The sequence below is a fragment of the Triturus cristatus genome, chromosome 1_2 (genome assembly GCF_964204655.1).
Source record: "Triturus cristatus chromosome 1_2, aTriCri1.1, whole genome shotgun sequence".
In the NCBI taxonomy this organism is placed as follows: Eukaryota; Metazoa; Chordata; class Amphibia; order Caudata; family Salamandridae; genus Triturus; species Triturus cristatus.
Genome location: NC_140580.1, coordinates 781339869 through 781361492, shown reverse-complemented (window position 1 = coordinate 781361492; position 21624 = coordinate 781339869). Strand labels below are relative to the sequence as shown.

At 42.2% G+C, this 21624-nt stretch overlaps 1 protein-coding gene across 1 annotated transcript in view; it reads right to left on the bottom strand.

The window, feature by feature from the left end:
• The window catches only part of TMEM26 (transmembrane protein 26), a 527742-nt gene that overhangs the window by 388971 nt on the left and 117147 nt on the right, over positions 1 to 21624 (bottom strand). The window lies entirely within an intron of this gene.

The window sequence follows — 21624 nt, the reverse complement described above, 5'->3', positions numbered from 1 at the left end:
ATGTTGGTGAGTTCTTGTACTTTACTTTGCACTGTTTTGGCATCAGCTGCAAAGGTGGTCGTGACTTCCTCCATTTCTTTTGCTCGGTTCACCAAGTTTCGTAAGTCGGCCCTCAGTAATGAAACCTCAGAGGAAACAGTATTGATTCGCCTAGCCAGGTCTAACGTACTCCTTGGATGGCTACCATAAGATCTTGGAGCGAGGGCTCCGAGACTATCGATAAGGGCTGCAGCTCTGGTTCTGATTCTGTTCCCACCGAGTGCCTCACCAATGTGTCCCTAGGGAGGGTTTATTTATCTAACTTGGTTTGTTGAGTGTCTCGTGGGCCCCTGCCACCCATCATGGCTCTCCTCGCTTGTGGTCAAGAGTACTCTCGCGTAGCGGGCCCCCGTGTTCAGTCTGCCCTCAGGGACCCTCTCGTTGGCACAACGTAATATCCCTGTTTCACTCCTGATGTCTTGACGCGTAGCAATTGCCGCTTTGCTTTGCGGGGCCCCAACTGTACCCCTTTCCCATCTCCGTAACTGGTGTCGGACTCCACCAGAGATTTGCAGTTTTTAGGCTCGGCGTAGTGTCCCAGGGCAAGCCGTGTCCTTGAGCCCTAGTGGGATGTTTCTTTCCCACTCCGCACCTCTCATCCGATCTGTGGGGCTCAGTCTCACTGCCGCTAGGAATCGCCACCTCACCGGTTCACCTCCGATGTCTCTGCTGCCCTTGCTGTTTGATTTCAGTTCTGGTAGCACCAGCTCAGTCACGTCATTCTGCTCGAGTCCCACTCGCCTGGGGACTGGCCCAATCTGAACGTCAGACACATACGCAGTTCTTCTGATCGCTCACCTTGGTGGACACCGCCCTCCAGCACAGAGCTCTGATGCTGACCACGCAAGACCGCCGCTCTACGGCCTACTGTCTTCAGTGCGGGTGAGCCAATCTTTCAGGTCGGGGATGGTTTTACGAAGCATCGCTGCCTCTGGACTCCGATCCGTGATACTGCTGACTATTCTTTACCCTTTGGATGCCTATTTCGGATCAGTGTCGGATGTTACAGGGGATTCACGGGGGTGGCTCAGCGGAGCTGCACTATTCTGCGACCATCTTGCTTTGTGGCTAGCCAGACCCCCAACACATTTATTAAGCACAAAAATGCACACCTTACATCCATTTCAATGTGCCATGAATACAGAAAAGTGGACACTGATTATTACATAATACAGTTTTCTCTGATCAACTCCATCATTTATTGAAGTTGGTGTAGATTCTGTTCAGGTTGCTGGCATCGGTTGCCCTTCCACTTCATTTGCCGTTCATAAGGTGTATTTGTTCAGCAGTAACTTGTATCCTTCACTTCCAAAAAAGTACATGGCTATGTTCAACACCATTTAATGTTCATGTTGCCGTATAGATTAGTGATTGCACCCTCTTTTTTGCTAAATACACGCTTATCACCCTGCTGCCTTTATGATATATTTATAATTTCCACGTTTATCCCTCACATCCCTCACCCATCACACTGCCGGGTGCTGCATACCATAACACAATAACCGGACCTCGGTAGTCATCATGCAAAAGATAAAAGGACTTCCTATGAAAAACAACACTCTTCCATCCACATATCCTATATGGTGTAGCATGCTATCCACATGGGTAGTCACTTCAGCGCCAGGAGCAGTCCGTGCAGGTAAGAGAGGTGGGGCCAGGTGTGGGCAGATATCGACAGACGACGACGAGGGAAAATTAATTATTTATTTTAATTTTCCCTCATGGTTGTCTGTCGAAATCCCCCCCCCCCCTCACACGGCCCCACAGCGCTTACCTGCACAGGCCGCTCCTGCTCAGCACCCCATATAGCAGTATTATGCACGGAGCAAATGGTACAATACAATGCACCTACAATCCTACACAGCTTGACCCCATAAAAATGGGGATTTGGAATGCTAATAATAAACCAGGCGATCATGGAAAGCATGAGCTAGTGCCACGCACCTTAACTGATCCTTTCTACTCACAGGAAGGACAACACTTAACATCTTTAATTTTAACATAAATATAATTGTTGTATAAAATAGAGTTAGACTAGATTGTCCTCGGACCATTTTTCCATCCCCTTCAGAACAACCCCCTAACTTTCCACTTTGAAGAAAATAATTTTCTTTAATGTCTTCAATTGATCTCTAAACATCACTCAAATTCAACCCCAGGAGCAGCGTGAGCGCCATCCTATACTGATTCCTGCATCTGAAAAATTCAGTATTGCTGACTTAATAAAAAATAATACTTTCCCCGACAGTAAGAATTTAAAAAGAAAAATATATCTTGCACCTGACTCACGACAAAATGGGATACCTGCGAGGAGTTGGAGAAGAAATACGCCTCTTCTAAACCTCCAAATTTAAAACGCACTCAAAGAAGAAAAAGAGAATTCCGTGGGGCCTTCTTCGTCCTAGGGGGGCCGATACATTTAAGAACGATGAACTCTTCAGTCACATCGGCAGAGCTGGGATCTCTAGTGTCAAACATTGTTTAAACGTCCTGCAAAACTCCACCTTCCTACCTCCTGCGAAATCGTTTATGTTCAGAGACGAAAATCTCTTAATGGTACAGTCCACCGCAAGCTCCCCCTGCCTCGAGCAGGTTTATGGTTGACCCCGTTAAAATTGCAAGTTCAATAAAAAGCATTCGTAAGTGACTCACGCACAGGCAGATGCAGTCAAACTAGTACGGGTGTAAATAGAAAATATGATATTCTTAATATGATTGCTCTCACCCACGTGCACCAATCATTACATTACCCATTGAGGGACAAAACGCTCACTGAGTGCCAATTCGAGTTGAACGAGTGCTCACATTTCCGATGTTTGTTTTCAAAACACTGTTTTGCGTGAGTAGCAGACAATAGGAGCGTGGTTACTATTAATAAATATAAGGTATTTTGGAGTACTCTGTCACAAATGTATTAAAAAAGCATGGTGTAGTAGCAGACTGTCATTTACAGGCAGCACAATTTACATTGAAATGGCCACGAAATGTGAACAGGCCTGCAGTTTTACTAATACATAAAACCACATTGTGCACAGAAAATAATTTGTGGAAATCGAGCTTTTAGGCAAATATTCATCTTTTGTGCATAACAAAGTGTCTTGACTTGATTTGAGGCAATACAAATCTTTATTTTCATCACACTTCAAAATTGAAACAAAATGTGCTTCGTTTGTGTTTCCCGAATTGCTTTAAATATTTGCGCACTTCATTTTCATTTTGTTGTGAATTATAAAAATTGATATCATACAACTTCTCCTTTTAAACTCAAGAATGATTGCCACTTGCTTCACTTTACAAAACCCTCCCATTTTGCAATCCGAGAAACACAGTTTCCATGTTAAATGAATAAGCATTAATTTGTCAGATCTCTTTGTTTGAATGCACAGCAAATGTGACAAGATAAAACCACAATTTAAAGTCATTTTTATTGCTAATTCGCCTTCTGAATTCCAGCATGGTTATTTTGGGGGTGCTGCAGCATTCCCACACCCTTGCTTACACCACCTATGTAGAGCACCAAGACAGGAGGGGAATGCTAAAAACAGCTAACTGAATGGTTAAATCTTTGGAAGTTTTTACAGTATAATGGATAAAGAGAAGTTATAAAATATGTATTGACTCATATTGCTTGGATAGGCAGAGCCCATTTGGGAAAGTATAGGGTCTAAGATGATCAAGCATAAACTACTTTAAAAATCCTACATACTTCTCAACCAATGTCGGTTGATTAGAACCATGGGATGATATTTAATTTCTTTTTTTTCATTTCAACCAATTTTATAGAAGTTTTGAATAAAATGGAGCGTAGACAGAGCAACTTCTGTAAAAATCAACAGCAAATTTCGACGAAGTGCGCTAGATGTGCTGCACATATTTTTGTACATCATGTTGTCAGCACGTCTGGTTGAGAATAGCATATTCCACCGTTTATTGAATGGGGTTTCGGATGTGGATTTCCACTGTGATAGAATCGTCTTTGCTGCTAGTGAAAGCATCAGCTCCAGCAATAACAGGTACTTTTCAGATAGTGGTAAGGGGAGTGGGTTGGCATTAGTCCTAAGTCCTATCGTAAGTCAATCATAAATGGTATTTTGAAGATGTCTTCTACTGTGTGTTGTAGTCTGGTCCAATAGGGGTGAGTTCTTTTACACGTGAGAAATATGTGCTTAAGAAATCCCCTCCCCACAATGCCAACAAACATCTGAAGTGGTGAGGCCTAGTTTATGAAGCCTGGAAGGGGTTCAGTATATCTTGTGTTTTGACCAGAATCTGGATTGAGCCAGTGCGCGGCTGATATATGCCCTAACGGGAGATTGGCAAATTCTATTCGACACAGCGTCCTTGAACTGGGACGACTGATAGGGTGGGATAAGAGGCTGCCACCTCTTTATTATACTTTTAGTTGGAGAGATCTTGGGTGGTTCTACTAGTTTATATAAATGTGAGGCAGATTGTCCTAGCCTCCTAAAGTTGCCCAGTAAGCTGGGGAGATCAGGGGTGTGCGAGAGAGGCAGTTTCCATAGGACGCTCTTTATTTTTAAGAAATTACAGAATTCTATGTCAGGAAGCTCGTAGTTGGCCCGCAATGTAGAGAATAGAATAGGGTTTAGGAATGTGCCCAGGTCACCAATTGAGTTTATACTTTTGAGAGCCCACAGATTCCAAAATAACATTTCCCTCTTATTTTTATCTTATGATTGTGCCACAGGGAAGCTAGTTGTGAGCTCGATATGCGGTTGTTCAGAAGCTTGCAACAGAGCTGCAACCGTGCCTAACATTATGGGTTGTGAGTGGTGTAGGTGGAAGTTTTTGATACATTGGATGGATAATACAGACGTTATAGGTTTGGGGGAAGTAAACGTGTTCCAATCCACATCCATGGGGGGAGAGGGAGGTTGTCTAGGTCCTTGAACCACCAGGAACCTTGAAATGCTAAAAAGACAAGCTGATATGTCGGGAAGTCCAGTAGGTTCATGCCACCCCTCTTCTTGTTCATTTTCAAGATATTACCAGAGATTCTGGCTCTGTTGCCCTTCCACAAAAAGTTACATATTAACTTATCCACTACTGTAAAGAAGGAGGCAGAGAGAGACATTGGGACCATAATGGTGAAAAAGTTAACCAATGGGATAGCATCATATTGATTGTTTCTGTGCGCCCCCAACAGGAAACATGTTTAAGGAACCAGGTATTTAGAGGGTCTTTTAATCATAGTCAGCATATTCCTTTCATTTATTGTTAGAGAGGCATGTAGGTCTTTACCAAACCATATGCCCAGATATTTGAGGGCTTCAGGTCGCCATTTCAAGCTCGAGTCTCCTAGTATTGAAGTAGTTCTCGGTACATTTAATGGGAATACCTCGGTTCTGGTCCTGTTTCATGAGTAACCAGAGAGTAACCAGAAACTACCAGGAAGTGGAACAATTTCAATTCTGCTTCTTTTACGCAGGCACTGATGGAGAAAAACCTCATACTAGACGAAGATATAAACCTAGCTAATAACCAACTGGAATCATGGATTACAGAGGTTCTAGATGAGATAACGCCAGGAATGCCCCCAAAGAAATCTTCACCATACTGAAAGCTCTTAAAACATACAAAGATAGTAATGACACAACTGCCTCTGTACAGAGCTGTAATAAGGTGGCAGAATTTTTCGCCGATAAGGTGAAAAAAATCGATGACACCTTCCCGGTGGAGGTGAGGCAGGGGACGAGCCTAACCTGTGTAAGCCAAACTAACTTTGCAGGCATGACTCTGGATGAATTCAAAATCCAGGAACTAGCCGTACTCAAAGCCACAGCAAAAGGAATAAAGTCTGGCTCCCCCTCAGACCCAGCACAACCAGAGATAGTAATGGAGGGAGCGGACTCTATTATGCCATACATCTTGGAGCTTATTTCTCGCTCCTTTCAGAAAGGTGTGGTCCCTACTAAATGGAAACAGGCTATTGTCAGACCAGTGAAAAAGAAACCATCAATCGAGAGCACAGTGTTAGAAAATGTACGCCCGATTTCACTGTTACCATTTGTAGCCAAAATTGCTGATAAAGTAGCTAATAAGCAACTAGTTGACCATATCAATATGAATGACCTACTACACCCCTCTCAATCAGGTTTCAGAATGCCCCACTCGACGGAGTCAGCACTACTCCTGGCCACAGAAGCATTGAGAAAGCATGCAGATGAAGGACAAACGGCCGCACTGATCCTGTTGTATCTCAGTGCGGCATTTGACACCGTATCACACAAGCTACTCCTTCAAAGACTTGAAGCTTGTGGCATCAGGCGAAATGCTCTGAGATGGATGAAATCGTTTATTTCTGGGCGGAGCTTTCAAGTGGCACAACAGACACACTTATCAGAGAGTATTCCCTTGTCCCAGGGGCTCCCACAAGGTTCAATTCTGAGTCCCACTCTATTTAATCTCTATGTGGGACCTCTGGCTGAACGAGTGGAGCAACATAAAGTATCGATCGTTTCCTACGCAGATGATACACAGCTAATTGTACTGCTGTCGCAAAATGATGATCAGGCAGCAATCCGCTTCTCCAAATGTTTAGAAGAAGTGGCAGACTGGATGTCGAACCATTGCCTCAAGCTAAACGGGAGTAAAACAGAAGTAATGGTTGTGGGAAAGTCACCAACCACATGGTCATCTGTGTGGTGGCCTGAGTCACTAGGCCAACTACCCACCCCAAAAGCAGAAGTAAAAAACCTAGGAATATGGTTTGATACCGAGTTGACATTCGACAGCCAAATTCGGAAGGTAGCGGGTAAATGCTATGGGGGCCATGAAAATCCTGAGAAAGATCCTTGATCTTCTACCATCGAAGGCTAGGAAAACAATACTACATGCGGTAAAAACCTCCCAATTGGATTATGGGAATGTTTCATATCTTGACGCCACTAAAAAAGCACTGTCCAAACTACAGCAGGTGCAAAACGCGGCGGCTCGACTGGTGCTTAGTCTGCCGAGAAGAGCTAACACGAAGAAAGCCCTGATTGGACTGCACTGGATGCCAGTGGAAAAGAGAGTAAAGTTTAAGGCATTGTGCCATTGTCATCGTATTCTTACAAAGAACAGTCCTAAATACCTTCATCCACTGCTAACCGAATACATCCCAGGACGGAGTGTAAGATCCACGGGGAAAGCACTGGTGACGGTACTAAGAATATATAGAGCAAGAATGGGGGCACGTTCCTTCAGATACCTTGCAATAAAAACATGGAACACCCTACTGATGGTCCTAAGAACGGAGCCATGTGAAAGCAGGTTCCGCAAACAACTAAAGACCTGGTTGTTTACTAAAACGGAATAACGGCTAAACCAAGGAGTCGATGCATCCTAGTAGAATAAGCAGAAGATAGTAACACTCTTAATATCCAATGTCTCAGCGCGGGGACACACCGTTCGGTGTTACCAAGCGCTCTACAAATGAATAAATAAATAAATCTGAACAAATCTTACTACTTCAAGCAATATGTGAGGGATGCCAAGATCTGCATCTTCAGTGACTATCAACACATCATCTGCATAGGTTGCAACCAGCTGTCTGACAGATTAAAATTGTAGGTCCTTAATGTTACTCTTGCAATGGAGTGAGGACAGAAGTGGTTCAATGCCTAATAAAAATAGTAGTGGAGATAGTGGGCAGCCCTGCTGTGTGCCTTGGGCTAATTGTAAGGGAGTAGATAGATGACCATTGACCCTAACCTTTGCCAATGAATTTGAAAAAAATGCTATTTTCATGCAAATTAAGTCCTCACCTAATTGGTGTTGCTGCGAGGCTGACTGCAGGAAGGTCCAAGAAACCTTTTTGAAATGCTTTTTCCGCGTAGAGCCCTAAGGTTCCTGCTGGAAAGTCAATGCAGGTCGCCTTGTCAAGGGAGTGATAGAATATCCTAATATTGGCAGCTGCCAACCTTTTGCCTTTCACAAAGCCATTCCAGGAGGGTGCAATGACTTTTAATATGACCTTTATAACATTTTAACGGTAAGATCTTTGCATATATTTTGCAGTCTACATCGATTAAGGAAATGAGCCAGTAATTCCTGACGTCCAGCTGATTCTTGTTCTCTTTTGGAATCACTACTATCGTGGCCTCTGTCAGGGAGCCAGATACACGTACCCTTTGTCAGATGGCTGGTTGGTTCGTCAGAGAGACCATCTCACAGGGAAACTGAATGTGGCCACCATTTTGAGGCTGCTGTGCGTTAGGCGTACACTGGGCCAAAGAGAGTGCAGACGTTGTTTTGGTTAGTTATTAGTGCTGCATGGGGTCTGGGGTGGATGCAGAAGATATTCCAACCTCCTTTGAACCCAAAAACGTGCCTCTAGGTCATGCTGGATGGGCAATGGTTGCCAATGGGCTCCGAAGCTCATGGATCAGGCTGCCATATTGCTCTGGAGCAAGCCACACCCCCATGATATTTGATTAGTTAGCACAAACTACAATATTCCTAATGCGATCATAAAGGAGTCATCCTCATAAAGTATCCAATTATCCACACGATGAAGTAGTCTTAGACTAAAGGCAATTTACCTTAATGGCCAGTGGCGAACCCTAAACCCTATCTAAATATTTCACTTTCATTTCACCACCATGTTTCAATGTTCCTAGAAAGATTCCTAATTATGTCAAATGCCATCATCTGTGAATTGTTTCACCTCGATCTTGGAATAATTACTATATCTGACCAGTCTTCCATGCCACTCTACATTCTCATCTTGCAGGAAGAATGGCAGACATCAAACTGGTGATAGTAAACCAAATGTGCTGGTAGGCCAAGATGCCATTCTGTTCATTTCAGCAACTCTTTTACTTACTCAAAAACACTACCCCAATATATTCCTTAAGAAAGCTGGGCATGCATGTAGATATTTCTTTATCAAAACATTAGCCAGTCCATGAAGCAATGCTAAGTCATTTCAATTCTAGAGAACAGGAGGCTATGCTATTGCAGGCATTGGAACTTTGGAGGGAACTGCGTCCAGAGAACCAAAGCACTCTTATTACTTAGTGGTCCAGAATTCTTACTAGACTGGATATTATGTAGACTCAATGGATATGGTGAATAGAGCTGAATACTTGTGTAGAAACAAATCAGATAATAACCCTTTAATGCTCACTGCGTCTTTTGGGTGAGCGATGATGGGAGTACTCATGTGGCAGTTATAGCCTAGTGCTCTCCTGGACGCCCTTTTCAGGGCCACAACAGAGGAGGCCATAGATGCTTATTTCAGTGAAAATTAGTACACAGCCTCCCATGCTCCCATGCTGATATAGAATGGGACATATGAAGCAAAAGAGAGCAGGCAGTAGTGGAAAGAAATTGCACCTTGTGCTCAAAGTATACTATTTAGTAGGCATACAATAATCCCTGAGTATGTATGATACATTATTCAATGAGATGGTACTTTAAAGGTAGCCCCACACCCTACTACCAAAGGTGTGAGTACACATTAGACCGAGGGCTCAATGTGCCAGTATAGCAGAAAGGAATACCACAGTACTCCAAACAAAGTATTGAAGAAACAAATAAAATCCACACATTAAGTATTTGTCTTGAAAAAATATATTTTTTTTAATGTAGAAAAACGTAATTCGAGTATTTCTCAGTCAAATCTTGTTCCACAGGTCATTTTCATCCAGTTTTCAGTACATTGATGACAGCCGACACGTGTTTCATCACACAGTGACTTTTTCAAGGCTGTATAGCAATGATTAACACATTTTGAGGAACATAGGTCTTGATATACATATTCATTGTAGAAAGCGGAGATTAGCCTCTAATGGAGTGTGGCCATTTTCACAATTTCAGCACACCCCACCTTGGAAATAACCAATATCAAGTTTCATAGTATAGCACAAGCAACCATCAACCCAAGCGGGGGGGCAGAGTGCTAGCCCTGAGAAAGATAGAAACAAATTGGATTTTGAAACAACATGCAGTAGAAAAGGGTCTGAACATTGACAAAGAATTACACGTATTCTTAACAGAATAATGTACTAATAATCTGTATTCTACATATTTTCACACTGTTTTATCACTTGTTCCACTGTATACAATGTGTGGCTATATGGATACTGTATGATCTGTGCATTAGGCATCAAATTTGTACATTTATGTGGAGCAATCATGTATATTTTCATCTCTCCTCCTCCACACCAGTCTAGTTTTCTACTTATCACGACACAGCAATTTATGTATTTTATTTTCCCCACTTTGCAACACAATGTTGGCTACTTTGTTCCTTTCTGCTACAGAATGGGGCATGTTTAAAATTGTTGTTGGTTGAGGCCATTAAAATTACCATATCCCGCTAGAGTTCCTCTGATGCCCTGGTTACAGGGAATATACCGCTAGATGACATGCTGAGGGTGACAGGGTGAACTGGATGTTGCCTTGGTTGGTTTGCTTAAAGACCCTCAGGTCAATATTTAGGTGCTGTAAGGATGCCTTTAGGCACTTTTGTTAATTCATAACTTGAAATTAATGCAGCATTTCCCCCTATTATCAGAGATTATATGCCCCACCTGAAATTCCAGACACACAGGTGTAACTGATTTTCTTGAGTCGATTCTTTTGCCAGTCTTTACACCACAACAGACTCAAGCAGCATTGAACTCTGCACTAGTATAGGAGACATAAAACTAGCCATAGCCCATGGATAGCCAGGATTTGATGAGCCCCTCACCTCAAATTTTACACTATTTACAAGACGATGTTGGCTGATAATCTGCTTACTATGTATAAGGAGGTTGTACGACACACAATATTATAATAACTGTCCTGTCCAAACAAGGCCCTCTGGATGTCAGATGCCACTGGTCCCTGTCACTCTTAAATCCATAGTGTAAGATCCCGGGCAAAATTGTAGTGAACCAGTTACTCCCATACCATCCAGGCTTCATTACACCCTGGCCAATGAGGTTTTGCGTCTGGTAGGAACACCCACATTAATATATGCTGTTTATTTCATATTATGGACTTTGTATGCATTGAACATGATACTCCCGTAGTGGCATCTTTGGATATAGAAAAAGCGTGGGTTCTTTCCTATGCCCATACCTATTTATAGTGATGTCCAGGGAGGGCATACATTGGGCCTTAATCTGAGCTGGATGAAGCTGCTACATTCTTTGACACTGGCCAGGGTCCATACACGTAACTTTATGATAAGTGGTGAATTTTTAGAGGGACAAGAAAGGGGTACCCATTGTCACCTATTTTATTTGTGCTGACTTCAGAGCCCCTTGCGTACCAGCTGAGGGCAGAGAATATGACATTGATGTACGATCGCATGTAGCGGCCTGGTACACAGACAATGCCCTTATATTCCTCATGGACCGAGGTGTCAGTATTTCCCCTTTGATCACGATATTGACAATATTTCAGACATCTGGATTAACTGGGAACTGTGGACTGGAAACATGAATTACTGTTGTTCATGCCACACTGAAATGGGGGCCCGACACATTCAAATATTTGGGTATTCAGGACTGCCAAACAGATGATAGACTTTAAGGAGGCAACATGAATAGGAGTATCAGAGGCTTTAAGAGGCGGTCTCCTTTTGTACTAAGCTCCCACTGTCTTCGATAGGAAGAGTGGACACAGCGAAAATGATTAAACCATACAGATTATTATAATTTTGTAATGGCCCTTCGCTTGATTCTTCTTTGGACCTTTTCCAAAAGTTTAACATTATCCAATCAGATTTATGACCAGCAGAGGTGATAGATTGCTGCAGACAAAGCAATGTGACTGCTAGATGAGGGGAGGTGGGGCACCGCATTTCAAGCTATATCACCTTGCTCATTTTAGTGGTCATGGGCATTGTTTGGTTTCTGTCTCCGTTGTGGACAAACATATAAAGAGAAATACCAAACATTAATTTCAATGTATGATCAATATCTAAAGATTTAGCGATAGCCAGACTCAATATATAATCACTTGCTCTTTTTAGAGTGCATGAGGAAATACAAACTTGCATGATGGCAGTGTGCCAACCCAACATATAAATGTTCTTCAAGATTTGACTTACAGCTGGTCTGGCAAGGCAAGATGAGAGAATATGTTACTAAGTTTCGCTTGCAGCTCCACAGATACAGCTTAATGGCCCTGATGATGAGTTGGAGTAACTTTTAGATCCCTGTGGGAAGATTAGATCCCTGTGCAGACATTGGAATGCTGAGATGTACGGTAAGTGTTTCAGCCCGTTGGTTTCTCTTGACAGATTTTGGGAGATAAACCCTGTCGAAATGTATTGTGGGAAGAGGCCTTTAAAAAAGGCAGAACAAGTGAAATTAGGTGTGTTAAATAAGAACTCTGCATGTCATGCCTCAATCCAATTTGAAAACTTGGAATAGGAGACATTTACCACTCCCAGTATTTAGCTTATCCCAGTGTAAGGGTGTTTAACAGGTGTAGTAAATCCCTCACCCTCTGCGGCACAATTAGTAATTAGGGCAAATATTGACAAGACGCCCCAGAAAAAAAGGCAAAACATGTAGCATTTGGTGTGCTGAAATATAATTTCTACAGGTTATTCCACATTTCCACATGAAAAAAGTGAAATAGGAGGTATCCACACCTCTGTAAATACCTCAATCAGGGTCAGTAGCGGCTCGTACAGGTAATAGTGGTGAGGCGGTGAGGTGTGGAGTGGGCGGGTGGTGGAATTCGATAGATGCCCTGCTAAGTAATATTAAATAAATAAAGAAAACCACTTACTTTGTGATCGCAGCATCGACGTGTCAGCGATGCGGTGAGCGAAAAGTAAGTTGTTTTGTTTATTTATATAATGTTACTTAGCCCATCGTCTGTCGAATTCCACCCCCTACCACCACCGCTCCTACCTGTGCAAGCGCCACTGCCAAGGGCTAATGGTATTTACTAGGTGTGGTAAAGGCTTCACCTTTTTCCAACTTACTCAGAATCACAGCCAATATTTGTTAAGAAGGAATATTAGACCATGTCCCTGTTGCCCTATTTTTGTATTAATATCAAACATTGCCATATACCATATGAAGCAAAATATGAATTCCCACTGCAATAAATACAATTCTTCTTGGGTGCATGTTTTATGCTTGATATTACAAAATCAGCTTTGATAGTTTTCTCTCAAAAAATATTCTCTAGAACTTCCATTAAAAGCATAAAAACATGCTGATAGATTATCCAGTTTATATTCAGGGCCAGTAGAGGCCTCCCATCTCATATGAAAATAAGCATATTGCCTATTTTAGATACTGGTAGCAGCTCAAAGATCAAAACAAATTACATTTTTAGTGTAGCTAGAGGCCAGCTTGATTTAAAAAATCAAACCAACACATGATCAAAAACAACCACCTAGTTTGGCTCATTCTTATTTCTAACCATATCACTTCCTTTAGGTAAATGCATGTACTGTTCACACAATGCTCCATTCCATTGGCTTCCAAACAAATTGACTGTGGAGTACATTGTACCACCTCCCACATTTTTAACAGACGACAATAGGATGGCCTTAATTCGCTTGCCATCTTAACCTTCCATAACAAGGCTTGAAGCCCAAGCAACTGTTTAAAATGAAAATGGAGATTCTTTCATCAGTTTCAGAGACCCTATAGCAGGTATGTCCATTATGAGATCTGGAACGTATTAGGCGAGACGGTAAAAATCACAAGACATTCTTATTCAGTTTTGCGAATTAGGATGATAGATAGCAATGGCTGGTTCTGTGCTGCATGACCACCCTGAATAATGTTTAGGGAGCGAAAACACCAGCAGACCAGACCCTAGCTTAAAACAAAAAGTTTAACAGGCACGCAACCACCTCACTGCAGCATCTCACCTTATGATGAATATTACTCGTCTGACTAACAGGTGCATGCACCATTCAGTACACCCCGAGAAACTAAAAAATCTCAAGGCAAGGATCCAGTTGTGCCAGCATTAATCACAGGGTCATAAAAAACAAGGTGATGGATGGAATGCTTGAATTCATCTCAGCCACTGGCAACCTATAGGGCACATCCTAACACGCCATTTGTTGCCCACCATGCCACCTGAGTTTGGATCCAGCCATATGCAAACCAGTCTTGTCCAACAGAAACATTACAGTCCAAACTGCCAGGCCAGGTCCTCTTTGAACAGGACCACAAGCAAAAAGGACTGGTTTGCTGTTATTAGAGCTTAGCAGCCAGGTATAGCTTCCTTTCCAGTGGTACAGTGAGCATGGGACCCAGGTCTGGGCATACCAGTCCTACTTAAGTCATCAAACACAAGGTGATGGATGGAATCCTTGAATTATTCTCAGCCACTGCCAATCGCTCTGGCAGCTTCCCAATCCATATGTCATCCTAAGTGAGTACATACAGTAGGACAATACACTATTCACAGGCTTTTCGCACGCACAACTGAATTTTACAGTATGTACACAGCAGGAAGGTGGTTGCACCACCTGAAATGTGCAGTGCCTATGTCAGATTTTGGGTCACCCTGTTTAGATCTGGGTTTTGACAGCACAGAAGTAAAACAGATCTATTATTAACAAAATAGTCAAAGTAGCCTTTAAGTCCATACTTTTCAACCTTCGGCTTTCTTTGACCAGCTTCTTTCAGTTGTTGGCTTGAGTCTTTGTCAATCAAGACTTGGCTCAATGAAATGGATAAAAATGTCCCACCTAATGCTCTTGGCTATTCCTTTTACTTCCACTCTAGTGCTTGCACTGAACTGCATGAGATACTACTTTATTAAGATAGCCCTCTCTCCACTCCTGCGGTTGCCAGTCAAATGTCTGAATCTAATGTGCTATCCAGTCATAATATGCTAATACATCATGCTTTAGCACATTAAACCTAGCCCTATTGGATTTAAGAAAGCTTGTTCATTTATTTGGCCTATGCTGTCAAAATTAAGTTTGTGAAGAAGCCCCAATTGTTTCACCGTACCACTGAGGGTCTACCTACATCCAGAGATGTTTTAAGACATGGGCAAAGTGGGATCTGGCTCATGGCCCTAGCCTTTCAGGTGGGTCAATGACCAATCCAGAGGGGAGAGGAACTGAAGCATTGAGAGGAAGGGGGTTCTGTTGCCACAAGTGCTGTGCAGGTTCACCACAGCTGGGTTTAGTGTGAGGCACTTATCAGGATCTACCTTCAATGCCTGCCAGCTCACTATGAGTCCAGTACGACAATACTTCCCACAAGTACATGTTTTGAAAACACGTGTTTGTCTGCTTACAAGTAATTACAAAAGTCACCAGTACACCTTCATATACATTACTGAATTTTAAAAGAAGTTCCTTCCTTAACAGACACACCTTCAAGAGCACTCTACCCTCATGCTTACCCTTATACTGAGTAAAGATTAGCAACCTCATTTTGTAAAGTATAGACAACTATCATTATTGATACCTTCAGCTAGCCATGGCATTTTGGCCAATCCACAATATTAGCAATGCTGATAAACTAAACTACATCACCCAGAATACAATAACAATAAATGGGCTAATTGGCTAAAACGTCAGTACTGGCTAACAGTTTCACATGATGAGGCCACTTGACAGCTTGTTCAGCTTGTCATGACTTGTAGCTGCTGCACTAGAAACCAAAATCATTGTTCGTGGCAGGTAGTGCCAGCTTTTGGGAAACGACTTTGACTCAATTTGATATATTTTGCTAGAAAATGCATTCCATAGTGTAGTGTCTGAAATTGTTTCAAAAATATACATTGCATTATTTTGGACAGTTATCTCACTGATAATTTCTGGGTTGAAAATGTCCTCTAGTAAATGTCACAATAAAATACTTTTACTCAATACTAAAATGCATGGCAGTAACCATGTATCTGTGTGTGGGAGGAAGATGTGGATTGTAGTCAGTACTCTATATTCATTGGTTTGTTTTGCACTAGACTTCAGAACCTGGTACCCTTTCCTTTAGTAGTTTAGTTAGTGTCAGTTGTAAGTGTACTATGAGCAACTGAGTAGAACAACTTCCAGCAGAAACACAGGAAATCTGGCAGGCAACGTTAGCTGGATTTTGGTCAACCTTTGACACAACTGCCAATAAGCTTCATTTTATGTGTATGACATTTACGCTGGGTTTTAAGTGAAGAGCACTTTGAATTCCAGGATTTATATTTTCCCAATACAATTATTGAGATACAAAAAGACATGACCCATTCTGTTCCTACCTCTGGTTCACCTGAGTATAGAGCCTGTACACTACATACAACTAGACCACTGCATGTGTACTGCAAAGCGTCACTGCCAATACTTTATAGTATATGATCACGATACCAGTAACAGCAAGAAGTCTCTGATGCTACTACTGTTGTGATTCCCCACAGGTTGAAGCACCACATGTTGCCAATGCCTACCTGGCATGCATATTTTACAAATTAGAGTAGAATTACTCAACATCTTTGCATATTCATTTTGAGTTCCATTGCAACTGTATCTTTTAATGCTGACATTGTTTGGTAATGATTAGATATTAATTATAATTAATGGAGTTTATTTAAGGGTGTTTGCAGGCGTTGCAATGAAATGTCAAACTGTTTTAATTAATTTAGCTAGTATTTCAACTACGATGTCACCTTGTGAAATATCCTGTGATTCAATGAAGCATGATGTCACTCGTTGTGCTATGACAACAGCAGAGTCAACGATCATGAGATGTCACTTACTGAGATTTCATTAGGATCAAATTGTCTCCTTTGCTGTGATGTCACAGAGTCAAGAAGCATGTGATGTCACATCCACTACCGCTGGCATTCTTGTGAATCGGCGTCCATGCCTGCGGTACAGCATGGCTAAAAGTAAAAGAAACAAAAAAGTGCTATGACGAGCTGTCAGTTCTGGCCGCTTTGACTTTTCTTTGTACTTTCAACCATGCTGCACAGCAGCAACGCAGCTGCCCAACATTAAAAGATAACAATGACAAACTAAATGGCTCTACTATTTGGCTTTTCAATGCTTTTAAAATTGTTTGTACAGCTGAATAGCTGCTCTGCAGCATGGCTGAAAGAAGAGAAAAAGATCTATGAGCTTTTTTTGGTATACTGTCAGCCAGGTAGTCTGCTTTACAATACGGCTAAGAACATTGAAAAGCCAAATAGTAGAGCCATTTAGTTTGTCAATGTTTTCTTTGCCATGTTGGACAGCAGCGTGGCTGCTGTGCAGCATGGTTGAAAATAAAAACAAAAAGTGATATAAAACAGCCAGCACTGACAGCTCATCATAGTATTTTTATTTTACTTTTAACCATGCTGCACAGCAGGCATGGACGCCGATTCATAGCATAGGCAAAACCTATTTGCTTTGACACTGATTGTTTCCAATCTGATGCAAGCAGCCCTAAGAAGTCAAAAGGAGAAGGAGTGGGTGGGAGGGGGAGAAGGATGTGGCATTATGGCCAAAGCTCACGACTTCAGAAATGGGGAACCAGGTTTGAGTCTCGACATCAGCTCACCCTCCTATGATTCTGGGCAAATCACTTAATCTCCCATGCCTAAAAAAAAATGAATGTAAACTTGTGTAATGTAACTGGTGCTAAAGTGTAAAGCGCTGCAATACCTTTAGGAGAAGTCGAGTTCACACTAAATAAAAAAATGCCCAAAAAAGCAGAAATAGTACCTTAATCACAGCGTTAGGAGTGGATGGACACTAATTAAAATAAATCAATCTGTACTTGGTCAATGCTCCAGAAAAACAAAAAGAAGTGTTGCAAGAAGTGGCACCTCACATGCAAGAAGAGGGATAATAATTCCAACAAAAGGTAAGCAATAGGGCTGGCTAAAAACACATTTTAAAGATTTATTTTTCAGACACATTATATTGCCACCAAGCGACAGCATATGCCGGCTGCCTGCAGGCGAGACCTAAAAAGCAAGCAAATGAGCGTAGCAATAAAGTCAACCAATTGTAAGCAATAACCGCGCTCTAAGTCTATTGTAAACTGACAATGTCTTCTTTTGCCAAACAGACAGCTTGCGATGAGACCTACAAAGAACGTGACCTCCTCTCTCTCCCTCATAATTGTGTTTTTCTTTCTCTAATGTTCCTTTGTATATTGGCCGGAATCCCCAAGAGATTATTAAACATGGAAGGGTACTGAGGGGACTGGGAAATGCTGTGTTCTGAGGCTTGCAAATGTAAACTTGTACTAAAACAACAAGCAGTGTTGTTTTATTGCCTCGAATAATTGATGTCTACAACCAAAAACTCAAGCTAGGCCGCTTCCTGTAACCTCTTGAACAAAATCGTTTGGGTAAAAATTGCAGCAGACTTTTCGCTTAACCGCCTCGGAGTGTGATGTGTTCTGATAAGCACTATCATCTTAAACATTGCCTTGAAAATATTCCCCTCCTTCTTGCAAATTTAGATGGTTGTGACATCTGGAGCATGAACAATGCATAGTCCCGGATCTGATCATCTCATGTCTAGATAATTCTCCCAGTCTCCATCTGCATGCCATTATCTTCTCGTCACGCTGCTTCCTTTCCCAGGGAATGCTTGACTTCTGCCCCTATAGCAACATATGTCTGTCTCATGGCTGGATGGCTAACGTGTACTGTATGGGCGTAGCTAAGAACATTGCTGCAGAGGCACCAGGACTCAGGGGTGTGCGAGGCCCTCTGAAACTCAAGGCTTTCTTTTGCTACTACACTGTGGCTGGAGGGGGACATGTTCCTTGTTTATATGTGGGCCTATGGGACTCTTGCTAGGCCACTGCTTCTCAGTGTCCTATTGTGTGACATTTTTTGGCAAACGTATTCCATTTAAGGCATTCAAACAGAACAGCCTATTCCAAGCATTTCCTACATGTTTCTCTCTTTAGTGGCCCTAATGTACTTTGTGATCTTTTTTCACTTTCTCACAATGCCCCTCTAGACGTTACTGTGCGCGCACTACATTGTGTAACATTGTGTAACAATATGTTAGGGGCGATTATTTTTCCTCTTACGGAAAATTGCACGCATGACATGTTAATATAAAATAAATTCTTTAGGCCACAACTCACATCCTAGAGTGAAAATACTAATAAAAGCATACTTAAAAATTACAGATATTTTTCTAAGCATATTTACGGAATCTCATGTTCTATTAAACATCTGATAGCAATTAAGTAGCGCTCCCTTCCAATCCATACCTCAAATAGCACAGTCATGGCAGCCCTCTATTTAGGAACCTGGTAGTTTACAACCAGAAGCTGAAGCGAGTTTACAAATTTTCCACAGTTTTATTATTTTTACCCATGCTGAGGTCATTTGATATTAACTAATGGTTAACCACTGGGACAGATTTTTTTTTTTTTTCAGATGCCCAATTGTGAAAAGGCTTCTGTTAACTGTAAAACGTCACAAAGTAACACAATAGAGGAATTGTGTGATTTCATGGATGACCCTGTGGAAGAGTACAGTGTGATGTCATAGGACTCTGAGATAACCTGATATTGTGTCTTTAAGCAACATTTGTCTGACGTAATACCCCTCACATATGCACAAACACATAGATACAGAGAATGCATTATAAAGGGAATATTTTCTTAAATGAATGCTTGTGGGGTACCTCATGTAAATGCGTGCGGGGAACCCCAATCAGATGAGGGTAGGGTACCCATTGCAAATGAGGCAGCCTCTTCTCTAAGGCATGTGCTTTAATTTTGGACAAGGGTGAGGACGATATGTACCCAGAAATGGGCCGAATGATCTTGTGAAGTGTTCGATGTTTAGTTCTCACCTGTGAGACAATTATAAGATGCAGAGATGACCGAGGGATATTTCTTGGTATACGAATGAGGCAGTTCCTCTCACACACACTACAATCTCCTTGGTGGGAGCCACTATTCAAAGTGTGTTAGTTGCTGCACATTTATTGATACTCTCAGAAAGACTAGGGCCACATTAGACGACTTACCAAATGCATACTCTACATTTCATCGTTTAACTGGTGGCCTGTTTTCCCGCATGAGGACGGGTCCAGTGTTGGACTGCACCTTATCTTGTGGGGTCAAGGTAGAGCAGGCCATAACACACCAACCTAACTAGGCAGTAAAACCAACTCTCTGTCACAGTGTGAGCTTGCTCAGGCTTAAACCAATAACACGTGTGAAGCATTTAGAAGTACCAAAATAGTTAAAAAGTCAAAAATGCAACAGAAAAACCCCACTTCTGTTTATAAAAATGAGAAACATTTTAATTTACAAAATGACGCCAAAATGACAAAAATCCAAAAAGGGGAACTTTAGAAAATAATTTGTAAGTTTGAATTAAAATTACAAACAGCAAACTGTGGGCCACTGGTTGTACTTGACTGAAACGCGGGCAAGGTTTGAGGCTGACCACAACGGAGCGTTGGTTGGATAGAAGACCAGGTAGGTCCAAGTCAAAAAGGTACTTTCAGAAATCTAATTTTTCTGGAGAAAAGGTGGTCGTCAACGAATTGACAGCAGGGCAAGTTGCACACTGGATCCGAATCAGGGTTCGATGATGGAGGGTCGGTGAAAAGGGAGACCAGGGCGTGGTCAACAATGAAGGCAGTACAGCTCCAAGCAGGCAAACTGGTGTCCATGCTGAGATCGATATCGACGCCTATCGGCTTCCACCCAGCGTCACTCTAGGTGCAACCTCCTACGTTCAGACTTAGAAATTGTTCAGGAAGTAGGAGCTGGTCCAGACATTAGGGATCACCTCACAGATCACAACAGCTGGCATAATCCTACTTCGGTCTTCTATAAGGCCAGCAGTGTTCTGTAGAGGGTACTAGGGGCACCACATCTATGCCAAGTGCAGCCTGTATCTAGGAGAAACTTCAGGCAACTCCGAACAAATGGGGGAAGGTTCACAGGGTTGAGCCTACACTTTTGGTACACTTCCTGTGTGTTTTACTGTAAACTAGGGGTGGGCGGAATTTGTGAAATTTCCTTTTGCAAAATATCGCGAAACGACAAAAAAACTCCACGAACACGGGAAATTTCGCGTGCTCGTGGAGATTTTGGGCTGATTTTAATGCGTTACTGAATTTGAGCTTTAACTCGGGCACCTGCTTTATTATATCTGTAAGTGCTTCCAGTTGAGGTTTAATTTTTGTGACAGGAGCATTGTGCCAGAATGAATACTGCCCTGCATATTTACCCAAGAAGATGCCACCGTTTTGTGTAATACCTCTACTCAACTGGAGTACTTTCTGCTGGCTAATCAGTAAGTGCTACCTCGTTGGGTAAATGTATAGTGCTTTTCCTACACTACAGCTGCGTAAAGGGCCAGGAGAGTTGTCTCCAGCGACCATGTGTGTCTGTAACGTTGCCACTGCGCCAACGGGCGGCGGGGTCCCTGGAGTGAGCTGTCCATCATAGTGGGGAAAGGGCGGAAAGACGTTGCACACCGCTGGTGTGTGGGCCGGGGCCAAACGGGCGGGGCTTCCATGCAGTTCACATGCCTCTTGTTTATAAAGGGCCAGAGACCGATCAGAGCATTTATTAACTCTTGTGGGTTTGTATTTCATTCTGGATAATAATGGATGCTTAGTGTGGACGATCAATATGACGTGGGATTCATTGAAAGATTGTCATGGTTTGCTAATGAAGT